The following is a 24,769-nucleotide window of genomic DNA, read 5'->3' as shown; positions in this document are numbered from 1 at the left end:
GATTGTTGAAATAAGCACGTGGAGAAATATCTCAAATTTTAAACCTAGCGGTATTATTATAGTAATGTAGTATTATTATTATAGTAATATAGTGTTATAGTAGTTCAAATAAGTAATTTATTAACAATAATTGTATCAAATTGTATCAAATTTGAAAGTAATGCGGCCAGTCAACTTCCCATTTTTTCTATATGCGGCCCACTTACCCGGCTGAGTTTGAGACCCCTGGATTAAATCAAGGGATAGTTTCTCTAAAAGACAGACAGTTAACTTGAGCAAGTGGCCCTTTTTTTTTCTAACCTGTCTATGAGTGTATATTCCAATTGGGTTTCGATGGGAAAGAGCACGTTTTTCTTTTCATATCTTACAGACGACTTGTGTATTAAGAAATATGCATTAAATCCAAAAATACAACACTATAGCCTTAAAAACTAAAGTCATTTATGTCAAAAACATATTCACTTGTTTGATCAGCTTTGTTTTCAGGCAATAAGTCCAAGCAGGATGTGTATAAGCAGGTTGAAGGATTACATTACACGGTTGCATAGCTACGTGGTCAGTTAACATAAAAAACAAAGGGAAATGTTCTCTCATTGTTCTACTAAGATATAAAGCAGCAGTCAGTGAAGGAAATGCTTCTGCACCTCAATTTTTCAGTTCGTAATATAAATGTATAAATGGAAAAATATATATACTGTATATATATATATATATATATATATATATATATATATATATCTCAAAACACAAAGTGTAAACTTGCAGGCATTAGATATATTATAGTAGTTATTCCCAATCTTATTACCGTGCAGAAACCCCTGAAAGGGCACGATTTTTCCGCTGCAACTGTTGGTGCAGATTTGGGGGAATTATGCAACGAATCTGCACCAACATTTGCATATTTGACGGGTAATTCAGACATTGCAGATATCACAGCAGACTTGCCACAGATTTCAGTTTTTGCATTGCAAAGGCTGAAATCCGTAGTGAAATTCCGCTTCTTCTCCGCAACAGACAGTGCATGCTGCGGACTGAAAATTCCGCACCACAGCCCGATTTCCACACAGTTATTTTCTGCAACGTCTGAACTAACTTTCCTCAAAACATATAGGAACAAATGAAAAAAACGGCCGCTGCAGAATTCCACTGCGAACTGTCCGCAGCGGAATTCCACAACAATTCTGCCACGTCTGAACGTGCCCAAAAGGTTATAATTCTACATTCTGTCTAAGATTTGTTCACTGCTTTTCCTGCCTCATGCCAAGCATCAAGGAGCAGGCTGAACATACTTTGCCTTCCCAAAATGTGACAACTTCCGCAATCTTCTAAAAAAAACTCCTGACTTGGCTCCAAGGGACCCAAAGGTTGCAGGTTTCACCTTTGACAAACCTTAAAGTTGTTGTGCAGGAATAGCTAAAAAATAATTAAAACATTTTTCAAAAGCAGCGCCAGTCCTGTCAATGGTCTGTCCCTAATGTTGCAAATTAGCCCTATTCACTTGAAAGGGGATGAGCTGCAATACCAGACACAACCACTGGACAAGAGTGGTGCTGTTTCCGGGGGGGGGGGGATTCTTTTTTTTCTAATCCTGGACAATTTAAAAAAAAATAAAAAATAAAGGGTCTACTATTTTTCCAAATACAGCACCACTATTGTCCATTGGCTTTGTCTGGTATTGAAGATCATCTCCATTCAAGGGCAGCAGGGTGGCCAACATGGAGGACAGCATCCTCTAAGTACTCCGGTTTCCTCCAACACCCCAAAAACATACAGATAAGTAAATTGGATTGTGAACCCCAATGGGGACAGTGTACGAGGACAACCTCTGTACAATATGTGGGCATTATATTAGTAACAGAAATAAATAAATAATTGATGGACAAGAGTGGTGCTGTTGAGTGTGTTGGGAAAAAAGTAGACTTTTTTCTGATCTTAGATAGTCCCTTTAATTCCCCAATATACTTCTATTATTGTAATCTCCCTTTCTAGGTGTTAGTGATTGGTTAATAGAGCATAGCAGTCTTCCCTGACTTTTCTGTTCTGTTAGCAGATTGCATAAAAATTTGTATGCATTTTAGCATCCATATTGTAACATCCGAATGCCCCACAACACTACTGGACTGAATTCAGATCATCATATGGTTATAAGGTTTTTCGCAGAAACAATAGCATAGTCGACTGCGTTATTGTTTCCGCAAAAAAAACAGAAACTGAAAGGAACGGAAACAAACTGCAACGGAAGCATTATCATTGAAATAAATGGTAATGCAAAAGGAAGCTATGGTTTCCATTTGGCTTTCCGTTCAACGGTTCCTCCAACGGAAAGGTCGAACGGAATGCATGAACAGAAGCCCGACGCTGATGTGAACAGGCCCTAAGCGTTCTTAATCTGGCTTTTCCTATTAAAGTCCATTGCCACTATGATGTTGTTGAACCGTGCATCTGGAACGCCGTTGGAATTGGACAGGGTGCACCGCACGGCGGGCCCCAGAGTCAGGGACCTAGACCGCCCCAGAGATGTGATATGTAGAGTCCACTTCTACAGGCAAAAGGAGGACATTTTGCGTAATGCATGGGACCACGGCTCAGTTCCCTACTACGGGGCTGACGTCCTGATTCTGCCTGATGTATCTCGCCTAACACTCTATATGAGGCGTAGTGTTAAACCTCTATTGGAAGCCACTAAACGGGCAGGTGCCTCATATCGTTGGGGTCACCCTTTTCATATAATCCTACGGAAGGCTGGCCAAACCTTTGTCGTTAAAACACTGTTAGATCTCCCGGAGGCCTTCCGATTCTTGGAGTCCGAGAGGGTCCCAGTCCCAGATTGGACCCTACCTCCCCCTCTACTACTGCCCAGAAGAGACCTGATGACCCGTCCGAGACGGCCAGAGCTGCAAGATTAGGGATCCGTGCGCCCAGCTCGTAGTCCTCGAAGTGGGAACGATGTTTGAAGGGACTGACTGGCCTTTTTTTCCCACCTACCTTTTGTTTTCCGTAGGCAGAGTTGAACGTTGACATTGTTTGTTGTTATAGGCCTGGAGGTCGGTTTCACTGCATGACCCATGGTGCTGTCCACTAAAACGGCTTTACCCCCGTCATAGGGTCCTTGAGAACTGACGAGACTGTTGGACTTGTGGGAGATGGAGGCCATGTTCTTAAGGTTACTGCATAAGGGAGGGGGTCTTAGTTCTCTCTTCACTTGGGTTCTATGATGGTCTGTGGTTTTTGGCTGTCAATATGTTAATGCCTAATATGATTTATGCAGTGTGATGTCCGTGTGCTCTGGACACCTTACATTGCTGTGCCTTTCTACGACTCCATATATTGACCTGTGGTTCTGCTCGTCCTGTTTTGGGTTGTGCAAATCACAGTAGTCCCTTGGAGCCTTTGAGCTCTTCTTTTTCTCTCGCCTCTTTTCACCTCCCTGTACCTTTTGTCCGCTTGTCTGATCCACTCTTCCCCCCTCGCTCTCCTCTTATCCTCAGGGTTGTAACACCGGCTGCATCATGTCTAACTTAACTATTACCTCTCTAAATGTACAGGGTCTGAATATACCGGAAAAGAGATCTTCACTACTTCGTCTTCTTTGGAAAAAAAGGGCTCAAGTAGTCTTCTTACAGGAGACGCATTACCGCTCGGACCAGCTCCCGTCACTCTGCAACTCAAGATTCCCAGATGTATACCACAGTTCCTCTCCGGACTCTAAAACCAAGGGCGTATCCATCCTTGTGGCGAACTCTGTACCTTGGAAGTGTTTTGGGTGTCACACAGATGACGCGGGACGATACTTGTTCGTAAAAGCTAAGATTGCAGACTGCACCATGACTTTTGCAAACATATATCTCCCTGACATTAAGAGGAGAGTAGTCAGTAAGCCAGGGTCAAAATGAAGCAGAGGACAAATAGTTCAAGCAGCAGAGCCAGGAAACAGGCAGAATCACAGGCACTGGAGTAGCAGGAAGTGAAGGTATAAATAGACAGAGGGCGGGAGCTAGCTCTGTCTGGCCAGGCTGTGATAGGCTCTCCCACTCCTAAGCCTCCCAGCCTGACTGGTAGAAGATGGAGTCACTCTCTCAGACTTAGGAGCAGGTACAGACTGATTACCCACGGGCGTCGACACAGAAGCTGTGTCTGGCAGATCCTTTACACCCTCTTTTCAGCCGGGTTGTGAACCTGGACCATTCTCTAGCAAACGTCTAGCTGGGGAGACGCAGGCCCGCCATTATTTCAGTAATAACAGTTGGAAGACGACATCTCAATTAACAGATAGTGCAGATCCGGGCCACCTTCCGTTTTGGCAGGCCTCCCAAATCCGTCACTTTCTATTATCTCTTGCCCCTGCATCCGAATTTTCACGTGACCTTACAGCATTTGAAACGTTATGCACAATGTCGGGCATGGTCAGTCACGCCCTTTCGGTGACCTATAGTTTCATAAACTCCCCAACGTCAGATTCACATCCATCATACTTGGCTAAATGGGCGAATGACCTTGACATAAGTATTACAGCAGATGAGCGTACTCGACTGTATACCATGACTCATCAGTCTTCCATATCAAGTAAATTTCAGGAAGTGGGCTATAAGATTCTGACAAGATGGTACAGGGTCCCTTCCAGACTTCATAAATTTTATCCTGAGGTGTCTCCTTTGTGTTGGAGATGCGGGGTGGGGGTCGGTGATCTCTTACATAACTTTTGGGATTGTCAGCACTTAACAACTTTCTGGAGTGTAGCATCTAAGTTTACGGACTACACATTGCCCAGATCTCCGGGCAACTTCCTGCTTCATCTGTGTGACATCCCGATCTCCACATACAAGAAATCAATAGTACGACATCTGATCAACACGGCACATGCTTGCATTCCGGCAATGTGGAAACAGGTCGAGCCCCCCACGGTGCGCCTTTGGTTTCAGAAGATCCAGGAAGTGAAACGCATGGAGGAGCTTACGGCTTCCTTGCAGGACACTCATGATAAGTTTATGCGAGTATGGTCTACATGGGTAAGCTTTGAGAATTCTTCGGAGTATATTGATCTGCTGTCCCAATAGTGTGCAACTGTATTTACGTATTCCTCCTAATGGACGTCTGCTTATGGGGTGGATGCTGAGGATAAGTCCCACCTCTATACCGTTCTTCCTCTTCCCTCTTCGCTTCTCCTTTCCGGTTTACTCACTCTCTTTCTTTGTATTTTCTATGTCTGTATAATTTCCATTTGTGCTCCTATGTCATAACTGTATATCAAAGAGTCGTGAAATGTTTTATTTCTCTGTCATTCACCTTTGATAAATAAATAAAAACAGAATAAAAAAAAAATAAAAAAAACATTTGCTTTTGTTTTGCCGCACTCTGAGAGCAATAACTTTCTACATTTTCTATCTACAGAGCCGTGTGAGGGTCGTTACGAAAGAAGCAATACAAATTGTGTGTACTTTTTTTAATCTTTATATGTTTTTATATAAATCAGTTTTAGGCCCAGTTCACACTGAGTTTTTTTTATTCAGATTTTTTACGTTGATTTAACTGCGTTGGAATCAGCGGCATAAAACGGCCGAAAACCCCTCCCATTGATTTCAAAGGGAGGCAGAGGCGTTTATTTTCCATGGTGGTTTGAATTGAAAATCACGCTAAGAATTTGCAGACAGATCAAAATCTGCCTCAAAATTCCTGAAGGAATTTTGAGGCAGAGTTTTTTGCCTGCCAAAAAACTCTGTGTGAACAGGGCCTTTGGGGGAAAAAGCAGGTTTTGTGTTTGTTTCTTTATTTTTTAAATATTTTAATTTAACCTTTTGGGCCTTTTTTTTTTTTAGTCCCACTAGGAAACTAGACTATGTAATCATTTGATCGCTGATATAATACACGGCAATACTTCTGTATTGCCGTGTATTATATGCCTGTCAGCATAACATAAGTGGTGTGCAAAGATGGCAGCACCTGGAGGTAATTGCTAGGCCCCAGTGCCATAGCAACCCATTGCCACTCCATGATGGGGGACAATGGGCTGCACCTCCATCTGTAAACCAGTAAGATGCGCAGTTAGCGTTGACCGTGGCATCTAAGGTATCATGCACATGGCCGTAGCTGTGTGCACAGTCCGTTATTACGGCACGGATGGCCGAGGAGTTTCATCAGCGGGCCATCCACACTCACGCACCATTTACACAGATGTGCATTTATTTCAATGGGACCAGACCGCAATTGCGGACGGTAAAGCATAGCTCCCAACCGTCCCGGATCCAGCGTTTTTTAACCGCTGTCCCGCCGTCCCAGGAGGACTGAAAAATGTCCCGCTATGCCCCGTTGAGTCATGAACTCAGTCTCCCTGTGGCCAGCCACGCCCCCTCCCTTCCGTAAGGTCAACGTAAAGCAATTTAAATTTGCTTATGTTCAGGGCCGGCCTTAGGGGTATGTGACTTGTGCGAGTGCACAGGGCGCTGCACTCTCCCAGCATGTAGGGGCGCCACTGGGCTCTGCCTCTACTCTGTGCTCTGCTTTTAGTTATACACATGGAGTAAGAGCCGAGGAGCAAGAGAAGAGGAGGAAGCTCCACCCACAGCCCGTCCTGCACAAAGCCTGTGATCCTGTCAGCAAGGAGAGATGGTACATTTCTGTGTGTCTGTGTGTCTCTGTGCGGATGTGTGTATGCAGTGTGCGTCTCTGTGCTTGTATGTGTATATGTTACAGTATGTATGTGTGTGTGTGTGTGTGTGTGTGTGTGTGTGTGTATATGTGTCTGCATGTGTTTATGTCTCTTTGTAAAAGTGTGTGTTCAATGTTAAAGTAGAACAGATAAAACGAAGATATCTTTGCTGGCCTCTATATACCCTGCTGCCCCTTATATACCCTGCTGCCTCTTATATACCCTGCTGCCCCATATATACCCTGCTGCCCCTAAATTCCTTGCTGCCCCTTATAGACACTGCTTCCTCCTATATAACCTGCTGCACCTTATATACCCTGCTGCCTCTTATATACCCTGCTTCCCCTATATACCCTGATGCCCCTATATACCTTGCTGCCCCCTATATACCCTGCTGCCCCCTATATACCCTGCTGCCCCCTATATACCCTGCTGCCCCCTATATACCCTGCTGCCACTTATATACCCTGATGCCCCTTATAGACCCTGATGCCCCTTATATATATGCCTCTGTATGTGGGTTTATATGTGTCTGTGGGTATAGTTATCATCTACTACATTATCTGTTCTCAGAGAGTTATCACTGCGTTATATGTGGTGTTACATAGGACTGCTGGCGATATCTACTACATTATTTGTACTGTGTGTATGTGTATATATATATATATATATATATATATATATATGGGTCTGTTTGTGAATGTGTCTTCGGGCTTTTATATATGTTCCTTTTATGTATTTGTATTTGTCTGTGTATTTATCTGCGTGTGTGTGTGTGTGTGTGTGTGTGTGTGTGTGTGTGTACGTCTATATATTTACCGGTATGTGTGTATGTATATTTGCCTGTATGTCTAAATATCTGTCTTTATGTATGTACAGTATATATTTCCAGTATGTGCGTGCTATATATGGGATTAATTTTTGGTTTGCGTAGAGGGAGGCAATAGAGAGTCCCGCACAGGGCGCCATCCAACCTAAGGCCGGCCCCGCTTACGTTGACCTTACTCCCAGCAGGCAGCTAATGAGTCATTGTCTGACTGTGATCAGACTGAGACTCATCAGCTGCCTGCGCCCAGCGTAAGTACATCGCAAAATTGTTATGTGTGCCTGGAGTGAGGGAGCAGGACGTGTGCTAAACAGGCAGCACGGTATCAAGCAACCGGTCAGTAAAAAACAGAACAAAGAAAAGTCTGACAATTGAGATATAAAAAAAAAAACTGAGTGCCAGAAGACACTAGTGTTTCTAAAATCATAAAATGAATGACATTTATTTAATTATTTTCGAAACGCTAGTTTTTTCAGGCACTGGCTTCTTAAATATAAAAAGGCCCGAGTGGATCATGCCCCATATGGAGTTAAAGGGGTTTTCTCACAAACATGTATCCCTAATCCATATGATCGCTGGGGGTCTGACCACTGGGACCCCATCAAAGAGAAGAACGGGGAGCCGAATGTCCCCCCAAGTGCTCCATAAGAATGGAGCGCTAGTGCACATGCTCGACCATTAATAGAACACTGGCCGACCATGAGCATCAGTGGTCCATTCTTGGGAATGCACTATCGGGGTATTGTACTGTGTGGGACGCATTATCGGGGTATTATACTGTGTTGGGGAAGCAATGGGGGCATTGTACTGTGTGGAAGGCACTATGGGGTATTATACAGTGTGGGGGGTCAGCTATAGGGGCATTATACTGTGTAGGGGGTTCAATGAGAGCATTGAACTGTGTGGGCTGAACCGGGTATGTATGGGCGGGATTGGGCAGTGTTAGAGGCGTGGCTTAACAGGGGAAAACTTTGCTACATGTACCACTTTAGTTGTCCCTCTTTACGAATCTGAAAAGTTGGGAGGTATACATAAAGTGACTTGTCCTGAGTTTTTACCGTCCGCAATTGCAGCCCCCACATGGTCCATGTAAACCACGGTCATGTGCATGGGCCCATACAGATGAATGAGCTCGCAATTCATCCGCTCTTTTGCGGATGAATTGCGGACGCAAAAACACGTTCATTGTGCATGAGGTCTAAGGGATTGAACAGCCAGGATCAGAGATATCTCTGATTACAGCCATTAGAGCTAGGTGTCATCTGTTTAATACAGCTGGCACCCACAAGTGATGGTGTCGGAACAGCTCCTGTGCCCACGCCATAAGTATGTTGTAAGATTACGCCAATTTGAGGGAACTACTTACTGCCTATTATAATATAGTACGTCATGGGGCGGGAAGGCATAAAAGCGTACCTCAACTTTCAGTAAAAAACGATTATAGTGCAGGAATGTGCACAAGCGCATAACTCTGAAAGCCTGGGCCCCGTAGCAAACTTTTGACTGGACCCCACTCTGCTCGGTGCCACACACACCCACCCTTGTAGATAGTGCCCCCTGTAGATTGTGCCATACAGCCCCCCTGTAGATTGTACCATACGGCCCCCTGTAGACAGTGTCACACCCCACTTGTAGATAGAGCCTTTCACCTCCCCCTTGTAGATACTGATATACGTCCCCCCTGTAGATAGCGCCATACAATTCCCCTGTAGATAGCGCCACACAGCCCCGCTTATATATAGTGCCACACAGCCCCCCTCCCTTGTATATAGTGCCCCACAGCTACCTGTAGATAGCGCCACACACAGATCCCTGTAGATAGCGCCAAACACAGACCCCTGTAGATAGCGCCAAACACAGACCCCTGTAAATAGCGCCACACACAGCCCCCTGTAGATAGCACCATGCAGTCCTCCTCCCCTTGTAAATAGTGCCATACAGCCCCTCATCAGTATAGTGCTACACAGCCCCCTTGTATATAGTGCCACACAGCCCCCCTTGTATATAGTGCCAAATAGCTTCTCCTTGTGTATAGTGCCACCCAGCGCCCCCTTGTATATGGTGCCACACAGCACCCGCTCCCTTGTATAGAGTGCCCCACAGCCCCCCTTGTATATAGTGATACACAGCAATCCCTCCTTGTATATAGTGCCACACAGCTTCGCCATTGTGTATAGTGCCACACACCTTCGCCATTGTGTATAGTGCCACACAGCCCCCCATTGTATATAGTGCCACACAGCACCCCCTCCCTTTTATATAGTGCTACACAGCAATCCCTCCTTGTATATAGTGCTACACAGCAATCTACCCTTGTATATAGTGCCACACAGCCCCCCTTGTATATAGTGCTACACAGCCATCCCCCTTGTATATAGTGATACACAGCAATGCAGCGTCTATATTGCCACATAGCCCCCCAAAAAAGAAATATTGTACATACCTTGCCCCGTTCCCGCGACATACGGAGCGCTGCACAGCCTTGCAGGCGGGACGCTTGTGCAGACCAGTGTGAGGCAGTGGCGTCATCACGCCGACCTGCACAGGGAGACTTCCCAGCACCTTATAGGCTGCAGGCTTAACGTTGCCTGCAGCGTATGTTATTAATTTGTATCTGCGTCCTGAGGACGCAGATACAAGTGAATGTGGCTGTCGCTAGCAGCGGGGCCCCCTCCGGTGTAAGCGACGCCACCGGGCATGTGGGTGCCTGTGCCGCCCGGCCCATAAATGTTTTGGGCCGGGTGGCACAGGCGGCCTTGGGCCCATAGCAGCCGCGGGCAGGGGGCCGTAAGAGGATGGGGGCCCTGGGCAATTGCCCAGTTTGTCCTCCCCCCTAACACCAGCCCTGCCTGAAATCTAGTAAATGGCAGAGTAGGGAGATACCTCCCTGCTCTGCCATAGCGTTCAATAGGACGCAGATACTATTGGATGTGGCGTCGCTACCACTGTAGCAGCCATAGAGGCTGCTAGCAGCGCCACCGGGCATAAGGGAGGCTGTGATGGGCCCCTTCATGCCTTTGGCCCAGCAGCAGCCATTATGGCTGCTACAGTAGTAGTTATGCCACCGAGTGTACACTATAATAGTTTTTCAAAAAAACTTGTATCATCTATATTGCTTCTAGCAGCAGCACGGACTGTGTAAACTGGGTGCTGCCAGCTGCCTATAACTCTTCAGTGGGAGACAGAGCGTTCTGCTCGTCTCCATAACTTCTGTATCCAGAATTCTATAGCGCTAACAGATGTTCTGGTTTCCTGAGGGTGCAAGACGCTCTGTCTCCCACTGAAGAGTTATGAGCAGCTGGGAGCACAGACTTTACACAGTCCGTGCTGCTAGGAGCCAAATCGGTAATACAAGTAATTTAGAAAAAGTATTATAGTCCACACTCCTACACTATAATAATTTTATACTGAAAGTGGAGCTCCGCCTTAAGTACTTATTTGCATCCACATAGCAGCCTTATGTGGTAATCACTTTGTAACAATCCCTTTGTTAGAAGGATCCCCAAGCTGATCCAGGGCTGCCGCTGCCGTCATGACTCATCTAGGGGTGGAATCCCCGGCTAGAGCGTTGCCGACACTCTTGCCGGGGATTCTGCTTCTAGAGGGAGCCCCTGTCTAGGAGGCGGCATAACTACCGCTGTAGCAGCCATAGCGGCTGCTACCAGGCCCGCGGCATGAGGGGGCCTGTGCCACCCGCCATATGGCGCTATCTACAGGGGGGCTGTATGACAATATCTACAGGGGAGCTGTGTGGCACTACCAGTGAGGGGGGGGCTGTGTGGCACTACCAGGGAGGGGGCTATGAGGCACTACCTGGGAGAGGGGGCTGTGCCACACAGCAGCCCCTGTAGATAGTGCGCTACAGCCCCCCTGTAGATATTGCCATACATCCCCCCCACCTGTCAGGGTGTCTGTGTGGCACTATTTACAGAGGGCACTTAATTTATGGGGGGTACAAACTGGGGGCCTAACTTTTATATAGGGGCACAAATGAAATTTTCTGCCATTCCACTGCCGCCGTGAGCTCCCACACAAAGGGGCCCACATAAACCTGGAGCCGGCCCTCAGCTGATCACAGGTTGTCCCAATGCCGGGATCTCACATAGTGATGCGAAAACTACGTTGAAATGCAGTTTTACCACAAATCAGTGCGGTTTTTACATGATTGTTGCTATTTGCAGCTTAGACTGCTGTTTACCTGCAAAAACTTGCAGACATTCACAATCATTTTAAAACTGCGCTGATTAGCATTAAAACTGCATGTCATATTGGTGTTTGGCCATGCAGTGGCCTCTATGTTTTTCACTACCCTAGTGGATGAACGTGCTGGGTTCTCCAGAGAAAGAGGCGCTCTACACTCTCGCTAATAGATGAGGCTTTTAAAAGGGGCTCTCCACCTCTGTTAAATTTTCTAATAGGGTATTTGAAAGCATGGCCCCCCTGCTTGTAAAATCTTGTAAGATTCACACATTGTACTCCTTATACTATTTCTTAAACTAAGAACATGTTAAAGTGAAGTTGTCGTAAAGTAACATTTTTATGGTGGGAGAAGGGGCCCTGTCTGATTTTTACTTTGGAGCACTGTAATTTCTTTGTACACCCTTGATGCAAAAATATTCATTATATGTAACATTACAGCTTGCGGAGAACTGACAGAATGTGAAACATGGTTTACTGGTTTGTGTCGGACCTCTGAAATGTATAGACCTGGGACATAAAGAGAACATACTTTCCGGATAAGAATGTATATGTTTGGTGTCACAAAGATTTGTCAGGCAGAAAGAATTGGGAATTTGGGGCATCATAACTGCTATGCCTTACTGTATGCTGGCTCATAGCGATGGGCATCCAAAGCATTGCTGTCTAAGTTTCCTGCCACTATAGTCTATGGGTCCAGAGATCAATTGAAACTATTACATTAAGGGGCTACCTTCATAAACATTCCATAATATAATATTATTGGAATCTCTCTCTTTCAGGATCAATATTAGGGTATAGTCAAACATGGCAGATTTTTTTCAGACATTTCTGCGATGATCCAAATTTATCTGATTGAGGTTTGCAGAAATCCATGCACCTGTGGCAGAAACAACCTTATTCAGATGTATGGAACACATTTTCAGGTGAAAAAATGTCTAAAACAAATCTGGCTCGTGTGAATATACTCTTATAAGCAGTTACATTTATAGGACATATCCAAGGGAGACCAGATGTTTACTTAATCTCGTAGAGGAGTAGCAGCCAAAGTATACAACCGTTTTAGTTATTCCAGGTGGTATATTTTGACCACGTGTAAAAGCAGCCAAACCACTGTGGAAAAAATGTTACCAAAATTTATATAAAAGGAAAAATCCTTCAGACAGCTTTTCAGTGCATACATTAGTACAAAAAGAGAGCAACATACAGTACATGATGTAGTAAACGCTGTGGAATTTTCACAACAGAATTCTGTGCGGAAAATACGCAGTGTATTACAGTAGGAGCAAAGTGGATGAGATCTGAAAAAGTCTCATCTACACGTTGCAGAAAAAAATCAGCTGAGAAAATACTCCGAAATTGACCTGCGGTGCGTTTTTTAATCGGCAGCATGTCAACTTATGCTGCGGAATCGTTGCACTTTTTTTTCCCATTTTCCCCATCAAATTCAATGGGAGATAAAACCTGCAACAAATAGCAAATGTGATTTTTGTGGCGGAAACACTGCGATTCCACTGCAAAAATCGCAAATAATGTTTTTTAAAAATAAAATAAAAAAAATGTATACTTACATCTCTGGTGTTGTCCTAGCAATGCCTCCTTTTTTTCCCGGCCGTTCTCTGTGCAGTCCGACTTCCTGGGACAACATTTCATCATATGTGACTGCTGCATCCAATCACAGGCTACAGTGATCACATGGGCTGCAGCACCATCGCAGGGGCAGGCTGCACAGAGAACAGAGGGGTGCGTCGCTCTGGCAACGCCAGTGAGGTAAATATTGAGTTGTTCTTTTCCACCTGATTTTTGTAGCAGTGATTCCACAATTTGGAGTTCCCTACAGGTTAGGCTACTTTTACACGACAGTGTATAGGTCAGTATTTTGCATCATGATTTGTAAGCCAAAACCAGGAGTTGATCCAAAACACGGAAGAGGTGCAAGTCTTTCCATGACACTATTTCTCTGTTCCTGGTTTTGGTCTTCACACAAGCCAAATTTTCCTGCAGAAATTTCTGCAACTGAAAATCAGTTCCAGTCATCTAAATGGAACTTAAAGAAAGGCATGTGCTTGCTGCAGAAACAACCTATTCAGATAAATGGAACTGAATTTAAGTGGCAACAAAATCAGGGAGCTATTCAAGTTGTAAAAATTAAAAATTAAATTAAATTCCCTTTAAAATGACTAGCTACTAAAGTGAATCTGTTTAAAAATATTTCTTATATGCTTACTCAATGTATATAATCAAAGGAAATATGTGATGATAATTTCTTAACTACACAGACTGAGTATGAGAGAACCAAATAACTTTATTTGCTATTTTATAAGCAGCAGGTTACATAATTCATCAAATATATTTAAGGCGTGCATTAAGATAATTATAACATTAAAGATCTAAATTCAAACAGTGCATTCAGCCTGTCGCTGCACAGAATGATTATGATAAAATAGTACAGCACATACTACTGATTCATTTTGGGGCAGCCTGTATCAGACACAACCGCCCTTGTAAACAAATCCACACCCACTTAGCACTTTTTATTTCATGAGCAGTTTTATTGCATGCAGTTGCATAAAAATATAAGGGTATGTGCACACACACTAATTACGTCCGTAATTGACGGACGTATTTCGGCTGCAAGTACCGGACCGAACACAGTGCAGGGAGCCGGGCTCCTAGCATCATACTTATGTACGATGCTAGGAGTCCCTGCCTCGCTGCCGGACAACTGTCCCGTACTGTAATCATGTTTTCAGTACGGGACAGTAGTTCCACGGAGAAGCAGGGACTCCTAGCATTGTACATAAGTATGATGCTAGGAGCCCGGCTCCCTGCACTGTGTTCGGTCCGGTACTTGCGGCCGAAATACGTCCGTCAATTACGGACGTAATTAGTGTGTGTGCACATACCCTAAAATGCAAGCTCATACTGTGTGATATAAAAGCAGCTTTATGACTTGAGGTGAACGCCCATCGGTTGCATAATGTGTTACATACAACATAAGCCACAACTTGCATTGTGGTCTCTGTATTTAAAATATTTGGATATAAATTTACTATAAGATGCAATGTTACTGACTTAAAGAGGCTCTGTCACCAGATTTTGCAACCCCTATCTGCTATTGCAGCAGATAGGCGCTGCAATGTAGATTACAGTAACGTTTTTATTTTTTAAAAACGAGCATTTTTGGCCAAGTTATGACCATTTTTGTAGTTATGCAAATGAGGCTTGCAAAAGTCCAAGTGGGTGTGTTTAAAAGTAAAAGTCCAAGTGGGCGTGTATTATGTGCGTACATCGGGGCGTTTTTAATACTTTTACTAGCTGGGCGTTCTGATGAGAAGTATCATCCACTTCTCTTCAGAACGCCCAGCTTCTGCCAGATCACGCTGTGACGTCACTCACAGGTCCTGCATCGTGTCAGACGAGCGAGGACACATCGGCACCAGAGGCTACAGTTGATTCTGCAGCAGCATCAGCGTTTGCAGGTAAGTAGCTACATCGACTTACCTGCTAACGCCGATGCTGCTGCAGAATCAACTGAAGCCTCTGGTGCCGATGTATCCTCGCTCGTCTGACACGATGCAGGACCTGGGGAAGTGACGTCACAGCGTGATCTCTCGAGAACACGGCTGTGTCTGCACTGCCAGAAGCTGGGCGTTCTGAAGAGAAGTGGATGATACTTCTCGTCAGAGCGCCCAGCTAGTAAAAGTATTAAAAACGCCCCGATGTACACACATAATACACGCCCACTTGGACTTTTACTTTTAAACACACCCACTTGGACTTTTGCAAGCCTCATTTGCATAACTACAAAAATGGTCATAACTTGGCCAAAAATGCTCGTTTTTTAAAAATAAAAACGTTACTGTAATCTACATTGCAGCGCCTATCTGCTGCAATAGCAGATAGGGGTTGCAAAATCTGGTGACAGAGCCTCTTTAAGAAGGACTTGAAACATAAGCTTCTCCTTAAAGAGGCTCTGTCACCACATTATAAATGGCCTATATTGTACATGATGTGATCGGCGCTGTAATGTAGATAACAGTGTTTTTTATTTTGAAAAACGATCATTTTTGAGCAATTTTTGATTTCAGATTTATGCTAATTAATTTCTTACGTTTCTTATGTTTTTTAACTATTGACCAAGTGGGCGTTGTAAAGAGGAGTTTATGAATCTGTCATTCACAGTGTAATCTCGCGACATCACGCTGTGCTGTGATTAAGTCCCACACAAACTTTACCGAAGTGTCGGGAGTGTGAATAGAAATCGTATACTGGCTGGAGGTGATGTCTATTCACTCTCAAGACATTTCAGTAAAGTTAATGTGGGTGTATGTGACAGCACAATCTCGCGAGATCATGCTGTGCTGAGTACAAATTGACATGAGTGGAGAATAGTGTATGACGCTGATTGGTCAGCGTCATATACTTCTCTTCACAATGCCCACTTGGTCAAAAGGTAAAAAACACCCATTTGGGCATTAAGAAACTAATTAGCATAAATCTAAAATTGCTCATAACTTGCTCAAAAATTATCGTTTATCAAAGTAAAAACCACTGTTGTTATCTACATTACAGCACCGATCACATTATGTAGGAGATAGGGCACTTATACTGTGGTGACAGAGCCTCTTTAAGTAAGACATAAATTAACCTACATGAAGAGAAAAAAAATTGCTATACAATTTCGAATATAATGCTGTTGTAATGATGGGGGTAGGGAAACGGACAAGTGAGCCCTAATCTACCCGCCACTCTGTCCCTGCCTACTTGCAACGACCCGCCCTAGGCGACGGGGTACAACTGGGCGGCAGTCCCTACGCTCAGTAAGTGCACGAGACAAACAGACAAGGGTACACAAAGCTAAGGGAAATGGGGCAGTTGCCCACGGCAACACCGTGAGCAACAAGAGAGGTGAACGAGCCGAGTCAAACCAGGAGTGTACGAGGTACCAAACGCAGAGCAGGAGAGTAGTCAGTAAGCCAGGGTCAGTATGGAGCAGGATCAAATAGTCTGATGCTGTAGCTGGGCCAGGAAACCACACGAGAAGAATCACAAGCAAAGGAGGAACAGGAAAGGCAGGTATAAATAGACCGAGGGCGGGAGCTAGCTGAGTCTGGCCAGGCTGCGATAGGCTCTCCCACTCCTAAGCCTGCCAGCCTGAGTGGTGGAAGCTGGAGTCAGTCTCAGAGACATAGATTCAGGTGCCGACTGATTACCTATGGGAGTTAACCCCGAAGCTGTGCCTGGCAGATCCTTTACAGCTGTCATCAAAATCGCTTTCTTTAACCCCTTAAAGTGTAACTAAACTTTCAACAAACTTCTGACATATCATAGTGACATTTAAGAAGTTTTGATCGGTAGGAGTCCAAGCACTGAGACCCCCACCAATCGCGAGAACGAAGCTGCAGAAGCGCTCAGGTGAGCACTGAGCGACTAGGTTTATGATCGACTTTTCTTGGAAAGCCAATGTACGGGCTCAATAGAAAGTCTATGGGCCAGTACACCACTATATCGGCTTTCCGAGAAACTAAGCAGCTCCGCGCTCACCCGAGCGCTTCTGCCGCTTCATTTTAGCGATCGGTGGGGTCTCAGAGCTCGCATTCCCACCGATCAAAACTTCTGATATGTCACTATGACATGTCAGTAGTTTGTTGAAAATTTAGTTAGGGTATGTTCACACGCTTTTTTTGTGGCTTTTTTACGGCCGTTTTTGGAGCTGTTTTTCAATTGAGTCAGTGAAACACGGCTCCAAAAACGGCTTAAGAAGTGACATGCACTTCTTTTTACAGGGCGTCTTTTTATGCGCCATTATTTGAAAATGAGGCATAAAATAATGACCCATCGGAACAGAACGCGTTATTTCCCATTGAAATCAATGGGCAGATGTTTGTAGGCGTTCTGCTTCCGATTTTTAAAAAATGCCTGAAAATAGCCCGTGTGAATACACCCTTAGACTTTAATGACATGGCCAATTTTCATTTTTTCATTTTTGTTTTTTTTTCTTCCCTGCCTTCCAAAACTCATAAATGTTTATTTTTTTATTGACATATGAGGGCTTTTTTTTTTGCAGGAAAAGTTGTAGTTTTTCATAGCACCATTTAATGTACCATCATGTCACGGGGGCGAAGGCAAATCGAAGGGGGCCACACTCCTCATTCTAACACTTTAGATCCCGCGGTCGTGTTTGACTGTGACATCCAAGGGTATGTTCACACGAGGTCATTACGTCCGTAATTGACGGACGTATTTCGGCCGCAAGTACCTGACTGAACACAGTGCAGGGAGCCGGGCTCCTAGCATCATACTTATGTACGACGCTAGGAGTCCCTGCCTCGCTGCCGGACAACTGTCTCGTACTGAAAACATGATTACAGTACGGGACAGTTGTCCGGCAGCGAGGCAGGGACTCCTAGCATCATACATAACTATGATGCTAGGAGCCCGGCTCCCTGCACTGTGTTCGGTCCGGTACTTGCGGCCGAAATACGTCCGTCAATTACGGACGTAATGACCTCGTCTGAACATACCCTAAGGGGTTAAACGGGCGGTATCAAAGTGATCTTTAATTCCGCCCGTTGCAGTGAGGTGTCAGCTGTTGAATTTTGCTGAGGACAGTCCGCAGTGAAATTCTGCAGCAGCTGTTTTTTACATTTCTTTCTATACATTTTTAGGAAACTTAGTTCAGACGTTGCAGAAAATAACTGTGCGGAAATTAGGCTGTGGTTCAGATTTTTCCCTCCGTAGCATGCTCATTACATTGCGGAGAAGAAGCGGAATTTCACTGCGCATTTCAGCCTTTGCAATGCAAAAACTGAATTCTGTGGCAAGTCCGCTGTGATATCTGCAACGTCTGAATTACCTGTCAAATATGCAAATGTCGGTGCAGATTCGTTGCGTAATTGGCCCGAATCTGCACCAACATTTGCAGCGGAAAAATTCCGCCATGTCTGAACATGGCCTCACACAGCCGAACCCAGCTGAATATGAAGCGAGCTCAGCCCGTGAGCCCGCTCCATGCTTCCTCTTAACGGCATACAGTTACATGGCACGTTGTTAAGGGGTTAGAGTGTGGCAGTGATTCTATGAGCAGAACAGTGGGAAAATCATTATTGTGTCTCCTTGTAAGGATGTGGGAGAGAATTTCCTCCCTTGAAGGGGACATTATGTGCTTTCATGTATATTTGTCTTTATCCTTCAACATATGTATACTTGATTGGTGCGATGTGCCTTTAAGTGTTGTTGTATGCTGTTTTCTCCCTTAGGTATTGTGCAGGACAAAGAGGGGTCAGTACGGCCTACTGAACTTGTTTGTAGCGCCGCGCCATAACAGCACCAGGAAGAAGCAGTGTGGCTATATCATGTCCTGCCACTGGGGGCGGTGCTTGCTTTATAAAACACCAGTGTTCCAGCCAAGTCAGTGTTCGGGTGCAAGCGGTCGAACGTGGACTGCCTTAGGCCTCATGCCCACTTCAGTTTTTTTCTATCCATTATTTTAACTGATAGCACCCTGACTCATTAATTTCAATGGGACCATGTACACTTGTTTTAACTGAACCGTGCGGCCGTTCCGTCAAAAATAGGACAGGTCCTACTCCTGCCCGTTTTTGATGGAACAGTCTCGACCTTTTCATTCATTTGGTCCGTGAAACAACGAACTGCACACGGAAGCCATCCGTGTGCGGCACGTGTTTCACGGAACCGTCATTAGCGGCCGTACAACGGCCGGCGGAAGTGTGCATGCAGCCTTACAGAGAGAAAGAGCTGCAGAGCTGTGTGGGGAGTGGAAGCTGCACGGTTACTAAGGCATTATTGTTGGGTCTGAGTCTCTGGTTCTGGAGCAAGATGTGGGTGACGGGCAGGATCCTTCCCATGAACACAAGCAACAGGAAGCCAGTCGCTACCCACTACACCTTACATTTCCGTAAAAGCACCTGGATTAGGGAGAGGTGTGTCTTACTCAGAGTAGAGATGTTTTCTGAGGGAGCAAAATACAGCCCCCATATACAATGTTATATATCCCCCAATAGCTGTGGATGATGAGAAATGTCTAAAGCTGGTCATACACTACAGATAGTTGTCAGCTAAACACTATTCCTCCCAATTTCATCATAAATATTCATGCATCGCTTTGCCGAGCGCGCATATTTTTTCAATGGGAAGAGGGGAATTAGAGCTGCCAGATTCTTCTGGCGGTGTCTTTCTCCTGTGGTAACAGAGTATGAGGCATGCTGAAATCCTACATGCCTAATCCTTTTTTTCCCCCGACATCTGCCATGAGTGAAGTCGGAAAAAACGGCATACAAATTACATAGTCCACATTTTTTCTATTGTGTATGACCATCTTAATTTCAAGTATATAAAAATTTTATTATTCAACTATAATACAACAGAAGAGTAGAAGTTTTTATAGCAGAAAAAGAGAAACTTGATCCAGCGCTGGGTTTAAAAAGAAGTAATATTCCAACTTTATTCCAAATATACTAAAAAGTTCATATACAAAGGGGTGGATGCATCAGATAGCAGGCCTTGTCTGCAAGAGCTGAAGAGTGAATAAGAGCATGCACGCGCATGCGAGCACAGCTCCGAGCTGCGTGTGCGCGCACACACGCTGTCCTCTCTCCAGCTCTTGCTGTGGCACTGTCCGTGGCTGATTGGACAGTGTCAGAGCAATGTTACACGCCCCCTTGCCAATTACACGCCCCATTGACAGTTCAGGGGGTTATTTAAATATCTGGCACCAAATATAACGGCACCGATATCTAAATAACGGAGGAGGGTAGGAAAAAAATGTAAAGTGCCCCAGGGTTTGTGCAGCCCTGCCTATTACATGCTGCACTCAGCTGTACATGTATGGGCAGGTGAAAGGTTCTCTTTAAGTGTACATTCATCTTTGGTAAGTCAGAAGTGAACCTATTTTGTATATTTGGGTACAGTGTACACAGCAATTCTCTTATATTTAGAGAGGCATAACTAGTGATCATGGGGCCCCATATAAAAACTTCTAGAACTAAATGGGGGAGGAATCCTCCAGCTCACCGATCCTATGTCCTAGCCCGGACAGCACACAGATCCTCGTGGTGGCACACGCTGAAGATCAAAGCAGAAAAAGAGAAGTTTGATCCAGCGCTGGGTTTAGAAGGAAGTAATATTCCAACTTTATGCCAAATATATTAAAAAGTCCATATACAAAGGAGTGGATGCATCAGAGATCACACAGTCTTTTCCTTGTCTGCCGAGAGCTGAAGAGTGAATGAGAGCATGCGCAAACGCTCTCCTCTGTCCAGCTCTTGCTTTGGCACTGTCCATAGCTGATTGGACAGTGTCACAGAGATGTTACACGCCCCCTTGACATTACACGTCCTATTGACAGTTCAGGGCGTTATTTAAATATCGTGCGCCAAATATAACTGCACCGATATCTAAATAACGGAAGAGGGTAGGAAAAAAATGTAAAGTTCCCCAGGTTTTGAGTAGCCCTGCCCATTACATGCTGCACTCAGCTGCGCATTTATCGGCAGGTGAAAGGTTCTCTTTAAATATACTTATTTGTTTTGGCTATAGTAAAACATATATTTATATATGGCAAAAATCATACAAAATATGTTTATTCAACACACAACAGGAAAATCTGAAAAAAAAAAAAAGTTGTATATTTTATATTTGGTGAGCAGTGATGTCATTTCTGAAACGTTACAATGATGCTTCTTAGTGGTTGGAAAAGCTGACATGGCATAGAGGAACCCGAGAAGGGCTTAATAATTGTTTGCATATGCTGCTTAGAATACTCTGTACTCTGTATGAAAATATGGTCTGTCTCTTCAATAAGTGAGCAGTGGCATTAAAATACTCATTACGCTATATTAGTTTTGTATAAATCACAAAAAACAAATGTTTGGGTAGAGGTGGGAATGTTAGCTAACTTCATGACGTCACCTATGGGACTTTACAACCACCTTTAGGCTATGTTCACACAGAGTTTTTTTACGAGTTTTTTGACACGGAAACTGCACCACAAAACTCGTCAAAAATGGCCCGGACATGCCTCCCATTGATTTGAATGCAAGGCGGAGGCGTCTTTTTCCCGCGAGCGGTAAAACCGCCTCGCGGGAGAAAGAAGGGACATACCCTATCTTCGGGCATTTATGCCTCTGACCTCCCATTGACATCAATGGGAGGCAGAGAAAGTGTATCTTGCGGCGTTTTATGCCTGCGGCGCTCAATGGCCGCGGGCAAAAAACGCTGTGAAAATCGGCGTGCAGGGAGAGGAAAATCTGCCTCAAACTTCCAAAAGGAATTTTGAGGCAGAATTTCCGCCTGCAAAAAACTCAGTGTGGACATAGCCTTAGGCTATGTTCACACTGGGTATTTTGCCGAGTTTTTTGACGCGGAAACCGCGTCGTAAAACTCGGCAAAAACGGCCCGAGAACGCCTCCCATTGATTTCAATGGGAGGCGTCGGCGTCTTTTTCCCGCGAGCAGTAAAACTGCCTCGCGGGAAAAAGAAGCGACATGCCCTATCTTCGGGCGCTTCCGCCTCTGACCTCCCATTGACTTCAATGGGAGGCAGAGAAAGCGTATTTCGCGCTGTTTTATGCCCGCGGCGCTCAATGGCCGCGGGCGAAAAACGGCACGAAAATCGCCGCGAAAATCGGCGTGCAGGGAGAGGAAAATCTGCCTCAAAGTTCCAAACGGAATTTTGAGGCAGATATTCCTCCCCCAAAATACTCCGTGTGAACATAGCCTTAGATCAAAAAGCCTCATATGTAAGAAATATATGTTTGTATATTTTAAAAAAAAGATACAAATGAATTCTGTAACATACTCATAGCATCCTAGGGAGTAACCGCAAGGATGTACGTGCCATGGGGTAACCAGAACCTTCAGTCACGGGTGGTTAGGATTATGAAAGTGTCATGCAGAACCTCAAAGCGGACTGATTTTTTTTTCCTTGCTGTAGGGCTCCTTGTCCTCTTTTTACACCACTGGGCCACCCTATATCAAAAGAATGATTTTTGGCATACGTATGACAGGTTTCTTTTTTCTATATACATATATGATTTTTTTACAGTAGATCACTTGTCAGAGTTGTCCAACTGTATGACATACAGATATTTCTTTTATTTTTTAACTTTTAGTATTCATACATTTGTATATGCTGCTAACAAAATAAAACTACATACCGTAATTTAACTGTATGGGACAAACGTAGTGTAAACAATTCCAAATACTTTGGGGTCTACTGGCTAATGTGTTTGTATTATGCATCTACTGACAATATGCTGATCCATCTTTTTTGCTCAACATCATAATACCAATAAGACCAAGTTCACCAGTTGCATTATGTTGCACTGACTCGATTGCACACAGGGATTACATAGTAATATACATAATAACATAGTATGTAAAGCTGAAAAAGACACGTCCATCCAGTTCAGCTTGTATTCCTGCAATCTTGATCCAGAGTAAGGCTTCATACACACGACCATAGTGGTGTGCACGTTCGTAATTTGTGGCTCGGATGGCCACGGAGTGTCACCCGCGGGCCACCCGCAAATCGCGGGCCTTGCACATGGCCGCGCGCATTCATTTCTATGAGTCTGGACCGCAAATCACGGCCGTAATAAGACATGTCCTATCTTTTTCTGGTCCAGGCTCCTGGGCAATGCACGGATCGTGGAAACCACGGTCGTATGCATGGGCCCATTAAACTTAATTGCGGCCGGAAAAATACGTTCGTGTGCATGGGGCCTTAGGCTAAACCCCTGTGATGCAGAAGCCAATTTTCCTCATCTCAGGGGAAATATTCCTCCCTGACTCCAAATATGGTAATCAGAGTAAACCACTGGATCAATGACCCATCTGCAGTTATCTAATAGCCTTAATTTGTATTAATATTACAATCCAAAAAGTAATCCAGGCCCCTTTTGAACTCTGTGGATACATCCACACGTAGCGTAAACACTCCGGGGCATTTTGCAAGAGAAATTGACATGCTGTTGATTGAGAATCCACACTGCAGATCAATTTCCACATGTTTTTTTTGTTCCTGCAGATTTTTTCCACAGGGTGTGGATCAGATTTGTTCAAATCTCATTAACTTTGCAGATACTGTAATACGCTGCGGAAATTCCGCACAGAAAATATGGACTTAATTTCCGTTGTGTTTACGCTTCGTGCAGGGGCGTAACTAGGAAAGACTGGCCCCCATAGCAAACTCTTGACCAGGGCCCCGGGTGCCAAAAGCAGCCCCCCTAATAAATAGTGCCCCCTGTTGAATGTGCCATACAGACCCCCTGTAGACAGTGCTATATAGCCCCGCCTATAGACAGTGTCACACCCCATTTGTAGATAGCGCCCCCACCTCACCCTTGTAGATAGTGCCATTCAGCCCCCTGTAGATATCGCCATAAAGCCCCCAATGTATATAGCGCTATACAGCTCCCACTGTATATAGTGCCACACAGCCCCCCTCCCTTGTATATAGTGCCACACAGCCCCCCTTAGTAGATAGTGCAGCACAGCCCCCCTTAGTAGATAGTGCCACACATAGACCCCTGTAGATTGCACTATACTCAGCCCCCAGTAGATAAAGCCACAGCCCTCCCCCTTGTAAATAGTGCCATACAGTTCCCCATCTGTATAGTGCCACACAGCTCCCCCTTGTGTATAGTGCCACACAGCTCCCCCTTGTGTATAGTGCCACACAGCTCCCCCTTGTGTATAGTGCCACACAGCCCCCCTTTGTGTATGGTGCCACACAGCCCCCCTTGTGTATAGTGTCACAAGGCAATGGCGCATCCGAGAAAGTTGTATCAGCCAGGGAGATGTCACTCAAACATGGAAAGGTGGGTTTGGAGGCAGGACTATGTTACTCTTCAGGATAACAGCACCGCCCCATGACCCTTTAACGAGTAATTATCATATAGCGTGTGCCGTTTTAAAAGTGGATTTTAAAGATTTTGCTGCATCTGAAAAAAACATACAAGGGAATGTTTAGAAATATTGTCAGGTCATGTATTACCGCTTGGTGGCGGTTCAAGGGGTTAAAACAACCAGACAGGTTCCCATGAAATATACAATGAAATGAGAACAATTCCATCTGCT

This window comes from Rhinoderma darwinii, chromosome 3, assembly GCF_050947455.1.
Source record: "Rhinoderma darwinii isolate aRhiDar2 chromosome 3, aRhiDar2.hap1, whole genome shotgun sequence".
In the NCBI taxonomy this organism is placed as follows: domain Eukaryota; kingdom Metazoa; phylum Chordata; class Amphibia; order Anura; family Rhinodermatidae; genus Rhinoderma; species Rhinoderma darwinii.
This window is presented reverse-complemented; position numbering follows the sequence as displayed.